The following is a 13,956-nucleotide window of genomic DNA, read 5'->3' as shown; positions in this document are numbered from 1 at the left end:
GAAAATTCATTTGATTACTTATGTCACTGGTTTCGAACAAAACTAGCGTATCTTATAAGATATGAACATTGTTGGATACGACAATTGTTTAAAAAATTTACTATGAAAACCCAAATTTAGTCCTCAGAGGTAATGATGCCTTTCTTGGATCCGAATTGCCTACATTTGGGTTTTGAAGCATTTGATAAAATATTTCAATAGAAGAAGCCCTAGGGAAGCATTCTCTTTTCCGTTTGCAACATTTATTATTGAGAAACATTCCAATCATAGGCATATCTTGTTTTTCGTGCATCACTAGAAATCATAAAATGTCAATCATGTACTAAAACCCAATTAATTTGGTTGTGGTGCGCGCGAGTAGTAAACGTTGCGGACGGGAAAAGATAGTGTATGTGTTATTACATTCTAACTCCTACTGTCTGGCAGTGTCACCAGTTTTGGTAAAATCTCAAAATCTCAAATCTCATCGGCCATTCAAACCATGCGTAAGCCAAATCCCATCACAATTATGGCCGAGAGATTTGCTCATGATTCGAATCGCAATTTGCATGATTGCATGATATTTACGTGTTCTTCATTGTTGAATGCATTGAATTAACTATTTTCGTCTAAAACAATGGCTAATAATTATATATAAACAAAACACACGTCTCGATTGCGTTTTGACGCTTTTTAGAACGAAATCATTTTCGGTGAGTGAGCGAAGCGATGCGATTCTGGCCAAGAAACTCAAGCGCGATGCTTCCCCTACAGCATCGCAGGCGAGTTAGCTCGTGCATGAAACCTCGATGATTCAGATTCGAGTATGATTCTACCAATACTGAGTGTCATTATGGGTAAAATATTCGTGCAAACATTTTATTAATATCATTGCAAGACTTTTGAATCAGGGAGCAAGAAGGTGATAGCTTTATTGTATCTCATATAGCCCGTTTCAAGAACGTATGCGTTCCGAAGCTTTTGTCGTATACAATAAGTACCGCATTATTGCACCCACGTATTATAAAAATATCTTAAGTGCATTCACACTTCCTGAATCAAAGTTAAATCCTTTTGATTCAGGCGCGCATTTAATTGGACAAAATATTAAAAATAACAACTTAAGGGGCATCAAAAAAACTGAATTATTTAAATTAACGATTTGAGAAACGTTATCAACAAAATGTAACTTAGAATTATGAATAGAAAATAATGTTGAGTTAGTTTTTGTATAGAAACTAGTTGACCCGGCAGACGTTGTCCTGCATAGTAGGCGAGAATGTGCATTCCGAACTGCCCATGCAAAGTTCGCATAGGAATCACAATTTTAGTTATTCACTGTTTGCTCAACCTTACTCGTAATTTTCCCATTAGGAAATATCATATAAACCCGTCGGAAACTATAACGAATGTTTCTGCTGAGGAAATGTAAAAATCCATCCAGCCGTTTTCGAGTTATGCGGATACGAACACAGACCATTTCATTTTTATATATAAGAAGATAAATGTGATGGTTCTAAATGAACTCCTAGACTTCAAAACTAGACGGTCAGAAAAAGCGTAATAAATGTTATTAGTTTAAAATTGTCGGTTTTTCAATAGAAATTATTACCTCACTGTAGCTAAACATTTTAAAAATTTCAAAGAAAGGTAAATAGATGAATGATGAATGAATAAATAAATTAATGAATGACATAAATTTTTCAAATTTTTGAACAATAATTAAAATAACAATTATGTTTTATTATATGTAGCATTAAAGAACTGAAGAGCTGATCCAAGGAGCTGACTCTTTTCAATGAGCTGAACGGATCAGATCCGCTCACTGCAATGAGCTGTTTTGCCCATCTCTATTTTTGTTACATTTCTTTCGACCGCGGTCACTGGTCCGACTTCATTGTTCTACTTTTTGTGCGAAACACCGCACAAAAAGGAGAGTCCAAAGCCAACCGCACTGAACGGCGACGGCCGAAACGAGACTCTTGCGGACAAGAAAAGAGGGTGCTGCCAAAATGATCCGATACCCTATTTTAACATTCATAACCCAAAGTTTCAATATAATTGACAAATTGGTAGAGAATTTCCGAATCGATTGATATATAAATCTCAAAAATCCATCGGAAGATAAAGGCGCTATTAAAGTTCAAAATCTTACATGATTTCGTGACGGTCTCGAATTTGGAAATTTTCATTTGTCACCCTGTATCCGAGTCTTCCCCTTAGACGTAGTTTACGTCAAAAAAACCTTCCGGATTTCATTAACTTGCCTTATGAAAATTAGCCACAAGGAAACACTTTGAAAATCACAAGGTTGCCTTATGATGCTGAATGAACTATGGATGAATCAGAACCATAGTTGATGTTTATGTTTCTCTTAAAATTGCCTCATGCGTTTCATTAGACAACCTTATGAAATACAGTAAGTATGCCTTATGAAATTCTTAATTGAAATTTAATTTAAGTTTTTATAGATTATGTTAATTTTTCTTACAAATACGGAAAAATATACCATAATAAACACTTTTTTTTAAACAGGATGAAGACTTTATTAATCAGTCATCTTTCCTAATTATTGTAAATACAAAATATAATAAATTCCTCCGGAATTTTCTCCAATAATTCCTTAATTTTTTCTCCAGCGATTCTTCCAGGAATTCCTCCGGGAATTTCTCCACGAATACCTTCGGGAATTCTTCCAGAAATTCCTCCAGGAACTCCTTCGGAAATTATTCCGGGAATTCCGGAAAGAAATCATGGAAACATTCCCGGAGGAATTCCTCACGAAATGTCTGGACAATTTCCAAAAGAAATCCGGGAGGTATTCCAAGAGGAATTCCCGGATTTCTTTCGGAAAACTTCTTATTGCCTTGCGGACATGTTCCTGATTGATCCTGCCCATATTCCGACCTGTTTTCAAAGACCTTACATCGGATGCCTTCACCTTATCTTCTACGGAATGGTTCAACTTGTCTTGCCAACCATTCAGTTGAGCCTTCTTCTGTTTTCGCTTGGTTCAATCTCCGCTACTGCTGTGGCAACCGGATTTCGATAAGTCTCCGCCTTCAGTGGATTGTCCGGAAGGGATTCTGGCAAGGTGGTTCCGTTGCCACTACTCAGATTCATTGGCCTTTTAAAACGCCGTGTACGACGAGCCGATGAAAATCGATTTGCAAAAACTTCGCAAATACTTCGGATTCGGCGAGACTAGTCTTCGGTTCCAACTCGACAGACTGTTCATTAGCGCCGTGTAGCGACAGGAACAGGAACTGCTTCCGCTGACATTTTGATGTTCACGGTTAAAGCTCTTCGGGATAGGATGCGGCGTTTCAATGTTATCGGAATCGATCTCGATCTTATTATTCGTCTATTCATCATAGAAGTAGTGCGTTCAACGACCTCTTCGTGGTAGGGGTGCAACTGATGGGGTAACTGATTATCGCTGGTGCTGGTGCATGATAAGTTGATAGTTGAAATCGTGGGCGGAGTATTATCCGTCGGTTGTATGTAGATCGTTTATTTATCCGCAACTTCTTTTATGTACTCGCTACAGCTCGCTACCATTCGTTGGCCTTATGTAGATGGATTGCTTGTTTTCTTCGTTTTGCTTTGGTGAAGTGACTGCGCTTTCGGGTTGTAAACTGTTGTCCGATCCTCGGTGAATTTAGATTTGCAGCCGATCGGATAGAGGTCGATCCCCCAGCGATTGGATAACAGATTTTCGTTTGACTTCCTCAAGTATCGACTGCTTGTTTGAACTTGGACCAGTACTTTTCCTGGATCGTTGCCTTCGATATCGTCTGGCGTCTTGATCCTCTTGGCTGTTCTAACTGGATTTCCGCCATGCCGATTTGTCCCGAACTGACGGTGGTGCAGAAAAAATAATGTTTAACGATACAGATTGATAATTCCCATGACATCAGTCTTCTCAAGTGCACTGGATGACTTTCAGTCGAGATAGACAAGTTTGTAGTTCGATGGCATCTGATCCACCGTATTCTCCGGCGAAGTTATCGCCGGGGGTTTTTCCTCCGGTACAGGTTCCAACTTACTCCGCTCCGAAGTCCTCATTGAGCAGTTCAGGCTGCTTTTTGCTGCCACTATCGGATCTCGCTCGACGAGCACAAGACCGCTCCAAACTACCGCCATACTCGCGGCTGCAATTTTCATGATCAGACGACCGAAGCATGTCCATGAGATTACCTTCTTCCTCTTCGGAAAGCACCTGGCTTCACCTTCTAGGTAGACTACCATTTGGTGTGATATCCGGTGAAGTGCTATCCTCTCGCAGCCATACCGGATCTCCATTGCTAGTGAACGATCCTATCCGCCTTCAGAACATGGCTGGGCTGTATCGCATGTCATACTGCAAGGGATCCACTGTTATCTGAGTCAGATACTGGAGTTCTCGGTTGATTTGCTATGGAAGGTATACAAAATATCACGCAATGTGTTACAAATAGGATTACACGAAAAAATGCGAAGCATACAGTGCCGTCGTTTGAGAGCTTGCTATTCCTCCCTTTGTTTCTGTCGGACCCGTGCTTGTTCTTCCTGGATACGGCGCTTATAGTTGTCCTTGACGGCTTGAATGCCCTGAAACATTCCTCCATTTTGAAGGTGGCGAAGTCCTCACAGAAGAAGTTGGCCAACTAAAGTAGCATCGTTTCCGGTTATTTCAGCGCTGTTCTGTAGCATCAAGATGTTCCGTTTCGCAAGGTACACCGGGGCAAGTTGAAACGGTTTTTTCAAAGTTGAAATTTGAAGTACTGTAAAAAAACATCCTTTGATAAATTTTCATCCGTTTGCGGTGTTTGATAGTTCGGGACAAAGATTATGCATAAAAAATAAGCAACCTTACCAAACTTTTTTATAAATATTTTGTAAACTGAAAATATTTTTTATATGCATTGGGGCAAGTTGAAACACTGCGCTATATACAAAAATAACTTAATTTTGCCGTATTAAAAACAAAATATATGTACTCAGTGAGACTCAAGATCCACGAGGTTGTCAAGGTGACTGTACTGGGCTCGCAAAAGAGTCCCATGAAACTTTTTGACGGTTTTTATTTTCTTTCACAAATTAGCTCAAAATTGTCTCTGTTTAAGAAAAATTTATAAAATAGTAGGCTTTGTTCTAAAAATTTGAAAATCAAATCCCATTTGTGTTGTTTCATCTTGATATTTACTCTCATAAAACACGCATTCCAGATTTTGATACTCTTTTACACAAAAATAAACTAAAATTTGTGACTCTTATGCGAAAAAGGGCAGTATACAACAAAGTCACAAACATAATTTTCAGGGATCAAATTCTAGAAATCGCACTACACTGAAAATTTATCAAACGCAAATAAAATCGTGAACCAGCAAAAATACACCGTGATTTAATTCATGGATTCGGGAACACCAGTCACGTTTTCTAGAACGTTCCAGAAATCGTGACTGTGTTCCCGAATACGTGGCTGTAGTTCACAAAAAAATACACCGTAAACTTGTTAGTTCACGAATTCATGAACGCTTTTTTTTGCGTGCAGATTGATTACGTCCTACTGGTGATCACTTGGATTACTTTTCAGGATGGTTCATTAGCTGGTTCACTTGAATGTGTGACTAATTATTTCGGTTATAGCTTCTCCATAAATTCACATTAATTAACCAGGGTATCTCTCATAAACTCCTCAATTGGGACTGGGGAAGTGAATGGTGGAGTTACTGAAATGTTTACATGCTCTATGTTTTATATTTTTGAGTGCCAGTGCTCACTACGAGGAAAAGTTGATTAAGTATCTCAAAACTAGACCATGCAGTTTAACCATGACCGTTTTTATCCTATTCTTTAGTAAAGATTGTAGGAGGGCATTCATGACGGGATGGACAGAAATTTATAAAATTTATTTTCAGAAGTTTGAACCTTTTCATAAATTTATGTTCTCTGAATGTATTTACGGACCATGTTGAATTCTGGAAAAAAATATTTCTTTAAATTGCGAGGGTGACGTTTTGAATCGTTGTTTCAACTTGCCCCGCACCACGCATTTCTATTTGCCCCGATAGGTTAAAAATGCGAATCAATTTCAAATGACCATTTCAAAAATTAAAATGGGTTTTTCATTGATTTTTCATAATCATTATGCTTATTCAACATTGGATGATTGCCTACCATGCAAATTTGATGAAAAAACTATTCCAAACATCATTTTGAGTCCTGAAACATCATTGGCACATCAAATAGTTGGTATAGATTTTGCAAAGGGTGGAAAATAAACAATGGCAGGAATTGCTTCTAGTAGCTGCAATCTTCCGGGAATGGCAGACAGAAGGTGCGCTTAGGGATGTAGTTTGTTGAAAAAAATAATCAGGGCATTCGGTCATTTCAGATCTAAATTACAGCTTCTGTTTCAACTTACCCCGCATTTCAACTTGCCCCGGTGTACCTTAACAATTCAGTCAAATATACCAACAACTTCCAGCTTACTGTAATAAATTTATCCATTTGATGTCTGATGTCCGGTTCGGTCTTTGGCAGTTCAATCTTTTTCTGGATCTTTTTGATACGGTTATCTATGGTATTGAATTCGCTGATAATTTGCTCAACCGTGGTTCTGAAAACACAGAACAATTAATATTCGCCTTTGAGTATCGTTGATATTGCATAGCTATACTTAGTTGCATTTTCCAGCGTGAACATCTGGCCCGGGAAGACGAGATGTTCGGGGTTTTCCTTCTCCACTTGTAGTGCCACAAGATGTGTCAGGTTCATACCGGGTTTGTTTGCCCGAATATCTGTTATTTTCTGCAGTGATGATAAGGACAATTTAACGCCGGCAGCTTTTCCGGCGGAATTCAGGAAGTTACCTGCCGCTACTATAAATTAAAAGTTTATTCTCCTTACTCAATATTTTCTTTACTATCCCGCTTGAAACACGAACATTTACTTCAAAAATGATAGTTCACGAAGTATAAGAACACCTTATGAAAAATTTACACAAGAACGAGTTATAAATTTCATAAGGTAAAGTTTAGAATTTTGTGAAGTTTGTTATAAAGTAGGGCATTTTTGTTAGTATGTATCACATTAAGGCAAAGTGTTACAATTAATTCGAGAAAGGCATCATAACTGGTGGGTGGATTAATCTGGATTTAAAATACGGAAAATATCCAAATTTGATGCTGTGCACATTTTTATTAACGTCCATTACTGTCATTAAAATTGTTATGCTGAACATGAATGAGTTGAGTTATCTACATACTATGCTTAGTGGGACGCCAACTCATTCGTAACCCAAATCGTTGTCTGTAATTAGCTGTAATTAGAATTCGAAGAAGTAATAGTTGAAAACAAACAAACTCAAATCACCGTGCATGAAGTAAAGGAAGATAATCTTGAGGCCGGGTGGCAAGTGGAAATGAAAAAAATAACAATGGGAGAATTGGAATTGCTATTGCAGTAGCGAAACGCATAATTAGATTAAGAATCAATTAAAACCATCTTCCTCGCGGCGCGGGAGACCTCACGTGAGATTAACTTCACATACAAAGCTACTGAGCTACAGCTACTGTTACCATCTAGATTAGACAGACAGAGAGCATTATAGGTGCATTTAGAAGCGGTTGGTGAGAAATGTCTAGTCAAGTAGGTATAACAAATGCTGTTAAGCCGACATTTTATTGGCGTTTTTTTGCTTGGTCGTTTATATCCCTATCATTATGATTATCGTAGAATCACGAGGCGGATGTGGGTAATCGAATAGAGGGAATCAATTGGTTGTTGGTATTGAATCTGCTTCGTATGCGCTAAAAGTACCATAGATGAACAAGTTCGAGTGTGTGCATTCGGAATACTGTTTTATGGCAAGACATATTCGAATTAAGTCTTATCTACGGATATTCCTAATTGTTGTCTGTACAATCAAATGTGTATAAATAGAATATATCAGTTCCTATAATAACAGCTCTCAGGGCATCTCCATTAATACTTGGGACTTTTTTCAACCGGGCGCAATTGATTCTGACCTTGATTTTTAGAACGGCGAATGTGCTCTCAATTCAAACTATTTTGGCCTAATAATGTACCCAACAGAAAGAATAGACTGCTGACTATCCGGTAGTAGGGCCAGTTGAAGGAAATATGGTGAATAGACAGAGGATGAGTCGTTTCAAATTTCAAGGTCAAATACAGTTACGCCTATTTGAATAAAGTTCAACCAGTTTTCTCTAGTATTCGACAATAGATAATTTGGAATTAAATCTATTTATTTTGAACTAGACGAACCTGCCCAATCTCGCTCGGGTTGTATTTTCAATCTGTCAATCATGTAATTGATTACAGCATCGCACTCTAGATCGACAGTTGACTCCAAGATGAATCGATTAGTGAGAAAATCTTGCAAATTGGTCCATTAGTTTGTGAGCTATACTGCCTATGATGGTACATTAGTCCAATTTTGCAGGGTTTCCTATATATATGGGACAAATATATTTTTATATATAGTGAAGATAGAAAAGGCGAAAATAGAAGAAGATTAGAAGATTGTCAAGAAGTTAGATTCAGGTTGACACTCGAGGGCAAAAAATATCTTTAGCCTAGTAACATGGTAAACAGTCGTCTGGCCAAGAAGATAACAATGGTGGTCAACTTTCTGTATGGCCCCCAACGGGTTCGTCTTACAACAACTGCAACAAACGTACCTAATCACTTTCACTTACGAATCGACTTCGCTCATTAATAATATGTTTCTATGCTGAATCTGATCCGATTCAACAAGTTTACAATAAACAGAGCAGTATTAGCCGCAGACCATCTTCGCGATCGCCGACGATCATATGAACAAAGTGAATCTCTTCGCTAAAACACCACCGCCCGGCAGCTTCGTTCCGCACGCTTATTCAACTTTCATTCGCCATATCACACCGTTTTTTTCACCGCTCTCTTTCGGATGTTATCGTTGTTGCACCTTTTTTTCTCGTTTCTGTGCGGTTTTAAATCCAACCAAGACTTCCATTGGCATTGTATGGAGGTCGCGATCCGTCACAGTTTACAGTACATCTGAGGTTCGAAAGTCACGTCATGGAGCAACGAATTGAATTGATTGTATTTTGTTTTGGGGGATATCCATCTGGGGGTTTTGTATATACTCGATTGCCATTATATTTGGGTGCACTAAATATCAAATCGCAGTAAAATTGGTAGTTTATCTATTCCTTTTCATTCCTTGCCTTTGTCTTGAAGATATATACCATTGGTTAGCACCACATTTCTGCAGCTTCATTTTTTATACAACGTAAACGCATTTTATCAATTTACGACCTATCGGTGTTGTGTTCAATTTGTGCTGCCTGACTTGAGTGAGTATTGGCTATTTGAAATCGTGCAATACTAACAAATCTCACCTATCAAGACATTTAATATTGCTGTTCGATTAGTGTTTCCCTGGCGATGACGTCCATATACTATCTTCAGATAAGTGCTATTCATAAGAAAGAGTTCGTTCGTATCACGGTGTTTTCACCTTGCTGTAATTGTGTTGGCCGTTAATCCAACGTACCGTGTAAAAACTATCGTCTTTGGCAGCCTACATATATAGCCCACGTTCCAATCCAACATTCGTAATTGGATGCGGTACTTTACCGGCTCTCGCCGATCGTATGTTGTCCACATCATGTAACGCCAGGGGATCGGAAGTAATACTTCGAAGGTGTCAACTATGGTTGCCGCCATTGACTGAATCGAAAACCACCAACCGGTTGCGGAGTTATAAATTATTCATGGATGTGCGGCGTTTCATCTCAAAATAACGATAAAAAAGCGCCGTGTCAAGATAAAATGTGAAACTTTCTTACGAACGATAGCAATAAAGGCCGATCATTTCCCCAAGTCGAACTGGGAAGGTTATGTCATTGAACATTCGAAGTAATTAATGATGTAACATAATAATTCGCACCAATTTCAAATGTATTTGTTACCTTCGCCTATTGCCTTCGCATTTTTCTAACATTTCACTTTTAAAGCCCATATCGTTAATTCAGAAAATCAAGAATTGCGTTAAAAGCTGAACAGTTTTAGGTGTGCTTACTTGGCTTTTTAACACAAGGGTGTGTTTAGCATAGGCCCAGCTAGGGCGCACACGATGGAATCCACTAATGGCTGATTCAGCCATCACCTCGTGTTTTGGATGCACAAATCTCAATGAATAGGCTATCAACAATCGTGTCCGTTGAATTCCGACAGTAGAAGCGTTAGTATTGGAACTTATTCTATCAAAAGTATTCTATCAAAATATGCTTCCACATGCTTGAATTGGCCTTTTATTATGAATCATATTGTAGTACATGTTTGGTGTCGTCATCAACATCAGTTTGACACTTGGTGTCGACTTGGTACTTTGGCTGCTAGGGCGAAGCGAACTAGATGCTTGTCACGCAAAAAGGAGCGACAATCTTATACTTGTGCATCAACTATTTTGACGTGTTTCACCCTCAGACGAGTAAAATTCCAACCAGCAAACCATGTCAGCATTTGTTTTTGAGGCATAGGGTAGGTGTACCAATTGTCGCCATACATAAGTACAACTGTTTTTTGCCTTTCTCGTATACTAAGTATACGGTAAAGGCTATATGATCGCTCCAAAAACAAACTTTTTATAGAAGGCCCGGAGACCCATAGTGTTATATACCAATCGACTCAGTTCGACGAATCGAGGTGATGTCTGTGTGTGTGTGTGTGTGTGTGTGTGTGTGTGTGTGTGTGTGTGTGTGTGTGTGTGTGTGTGTGTGTGTGTTTTTTTTTTTATTGAGTTATGACACTAATGTCTGCACTTCCTCGCAAAACTGCTTGGAAACATTCACCATCACCCCTTGCTGTCTGTTAGGGATTGGGCTCTGGGGTTCACGCCTGCTATGTTACCTATAATTAGGTAATCCTTGTTTCTATGGAAACTTGCTTTCACTGTGATGGGAGGAAAACCTCAAATGAGGGAAAAACCTCCTTTCCTAGCTTTGCTATCTTGCTCCTCCTGGGACCGCAAGATGCGTCTTGTACTACGAGCTCATTCGAGCTTATCATCAAATCTTTCTGTGTCGATGCCTGCACTTCTCCGGTACTACCAATCTGCTTTACTTCGGAGAAGTCGGCCTGTTGTGCTGTTAAGCACCTCTCCTTGGCCTCCACTTTGAAGTGGTTGGTGTATTGACGACTTTAAACAACTAATTCTTCGCGTTCTACTCGGTCTAGTCCTCGAGGGCGGATCTAGCTACCCCGACAGAGAATTCCCCGGCGATCCCACACCGAAGCCAACCAGCCGGGTGCCAAGGTCAGTCCAGCGATTCCGGTGGAACAGGGCGTCCGGTTCACTGGTGCCCTGACTACCCGTCGCTGGTGGTATTTCGTCGCGATCTACTCAGTCTAGTCCCCGGCGGTGGATCTAGCCTACACCGACGGAGAGTTCCCCGACAAAAGAATTTCTCCCGGTACCGATTCTCTTTGGTCGTTGCGCCATTTCTTTTGCAAAACTGATGATATGCGCGATACTACCCTGTCGACCGCATTCCAAGTGCTTTCCTCTCGACACATTTCCTCAACGACGTTCTCCAAGCTTAAACCGGTTATTTCCCTTCGTAGTGCCTCAAACCTTGGACATACGAAGACCACGTGCTCCGGCGTCTCTTCGACGTTCTCACAGTTCGGACAGAACGGTGAGTTGGCATGCCCGAACCGATGCAGATACTTCCTGAAGCATCCGTGGCCCGACAGGAACTGCGTCAGGTGGAAGTTTACCTCGCCATGCTTTCTATTTATCCACGTTGCCAGATTCGGAATAAGAAGGTGGGTCCACCTTCCTTTCTCCGTACTGTCCCACTCCTGTTGCCATCTCGCCATCGAACGGATTCTCACCACCTTCCTTATGTTTCTGGTGTCTCTTCGCTGATAACACTCGATATCTTCCTCCAGTGCGATGCAGATAGGTAACATCCCGGCAATAACGCATGCTGCCTCCGACGATATTGTTCTATACGCGCTTGCAACCCGTATGGCCATCAACCGGAACACACTTTTTAGTTTTTCACGGTTCCGCTTGGTTTGCAGTGCTTTCCCCCAAGCAGGAACTCCATACCGCAGTATCGATGACGAGACACTAGCTAGCAGACGCCTCGTGCTGCTTCTTGGTCCGCCAACGTTTGGCATGATCCTCGTTATCGCGTTCATTGCCTTCGCCGACTTTTCACAGGCGTAGTCGACATGGCTGTTGAAGTTCAGCCGGTCATCAATCATCACTCCCAGGTGCTTCAGTGACCGTTTCGATGTAATTTCATGCCCTCCGATTACGATCTCCATCCGTTGGATTGCTTTGCAGTTGCTGACTAATAGCACCTCCGTTTTTGGTGAGCTATCTGTAGCTTGACTCCATTCATCCAACTCTCGATTGTGGTTATCGCCTCCGTCACAGACGCCTCCACTTCTTCGAGTGTCTCGCCCATCACTGTTAGCGACACGTCGTCCGCAAAACCCACGATTCTCACTTTCCTGGGCAGCTGCAGTGTCAGGACTCCATCATACATCCCGTTCCAAAGGCTTGGGCCGAGTATGGAACCCTGAGGAACACCCGCCGTAACACGCATCGACTTTTGCCCTTCGTTTGTGTCATACACCAGAACTCTGCTCTGAAAGTAGCTCTTCAGAATGTTACACAGATAGCCGGGAACCCGCATTCTGTGCAGCGCTGCGGCAATTGCTTCAAAACTGGCGCTGTTGAACGCGTTCTTCACGTCTATCGTAACCACTGCGCAGTATCGATCTCCTCTTCGCTTCTGTTTGGACGCTTTCTCAGCACTTTCGAGTACTGTCCGGATTGCATCAACAGTTGATACTCCTTTTCGGATTCCGAACTGCATCATTGACAGTCCACCCTCACCCTCCATACACTTCGTCAATCTGTTGAGGATGCTTCAGGAGCTTCCCAACTGTAACTGTCAGGCATATCGGTCTATACGAGGCCGGATTCCCCGGCGGCTTCCCAGGTTTTGGCAGCAACACCAGCTTCTGGGTCTTCCACATTTCTGGAAAGTTACCCTCGTCCAGGCACCGCTGGAGTACCGTTCTGAACATGTCCGGATATGCCAATATCGCAGCTTTCAGAGCCACGTTTGGTATTCCATCTGGACCGGGAGCTTTCTTCGTTTTCAGGTGCCTTGCTGCTTCTGTCAGCTCGTCATTGGACACTTGTCGATCCTCGGCAATTGCTTCCGCATCTTCGCCGTATGGTGTTGGTGGCCACGTAGTCAGGTCGTGTTTCGGGAAGAGACCTTCCACGATTTCCTTCAGCATTACTGGACACATTTCAGCTGGCGTCGACGGGCCTTTGATCTTCGCCATCACAATTCTGTACGCATCACCCCAGGGATTGGCGTCTGCTTCTCGGCATAGCTCCTTGTAGCAGTCTGATTTGCTAATCTTGATTGCTCGTTTCAATGCGGTTCTAGCTTGCCCCCCCCCCTCTCTTTCTGGTTCCGTCCTCGCTCTCTGTGCCCGCCTCCTGGATCTGAGACAAGCAGCACGCAGCGCACTGAGCCTCTCATTCCACCAGTAGGCTGGACGGCGATTGCTTCTAGGTTCCAGTTTTCGCGGCATTGCGGCGTCACAAGCCGTTACCATTCTCCTTATCAGTTCGGCCGCATCAATGTGCTCGATACTATTGTCCGGACGAAGCGCCTCAACGAAGAGGTCCTTATTAAAAGCTCTCATCTTCCACTTCTGCTCAACGGTCGCTCTTCTTCGTGTTGTCGCAGGGATTCGTTGCCCAATACAGTAGCGAATCGCCTGGTGATCGCTATGGGTGTACATTTCACTAACTCTCCAGTTCATGTTCGGCATCAGTGAAGGACTGCAGAACGTGATGTCGATGATATACTCCCTCCCGTCTCTGCGAAATGTGCTGTGTGTGTGTGTGTGTGTGTGTGTGTGTGTGTGTGTGTGTGTGTG

At 41.5% G+C, this 13,956-nt stretch overlaps 1 protein-coding gene and 1 pseudogene across 2 annotated transcripts in view; one reads left to right on the top strand and one right to left on the bottom strand.

The window, feature by feature from the left end:
- LOC134227802 (plastin-2-like) overlaps positions 1-13,956 on the top strand; it is a 185,817-nt gene that overhangs the window by 140,765 nt on the left and 31,096 nt on the right. The window lies entirely within an intron of this gene.
- On the bottom strand, positions 2,296-9,639 carry LOC134217468 (uncharacterized; annotated as a pseudogene).

This window comes from Armigeres subalbatus, chromosome 1, assembly GCF_024139115.2.
Source record: "Armigeres subalbatus isolate Guangzhou_Male chromosome 1, GZ_Asu_2, whole genome shotgun sequence".
NCBI classification, from domain to species: domain Eukaryota; kingdom Metazoa; phylum Arthropoda; class Insecta; order Diptera; family Culicidae; genus Armigeres; species Armigeres subalbatus.
This window is presented reverse-complemented; position numbering and strand designations above follow the sequence as displayed.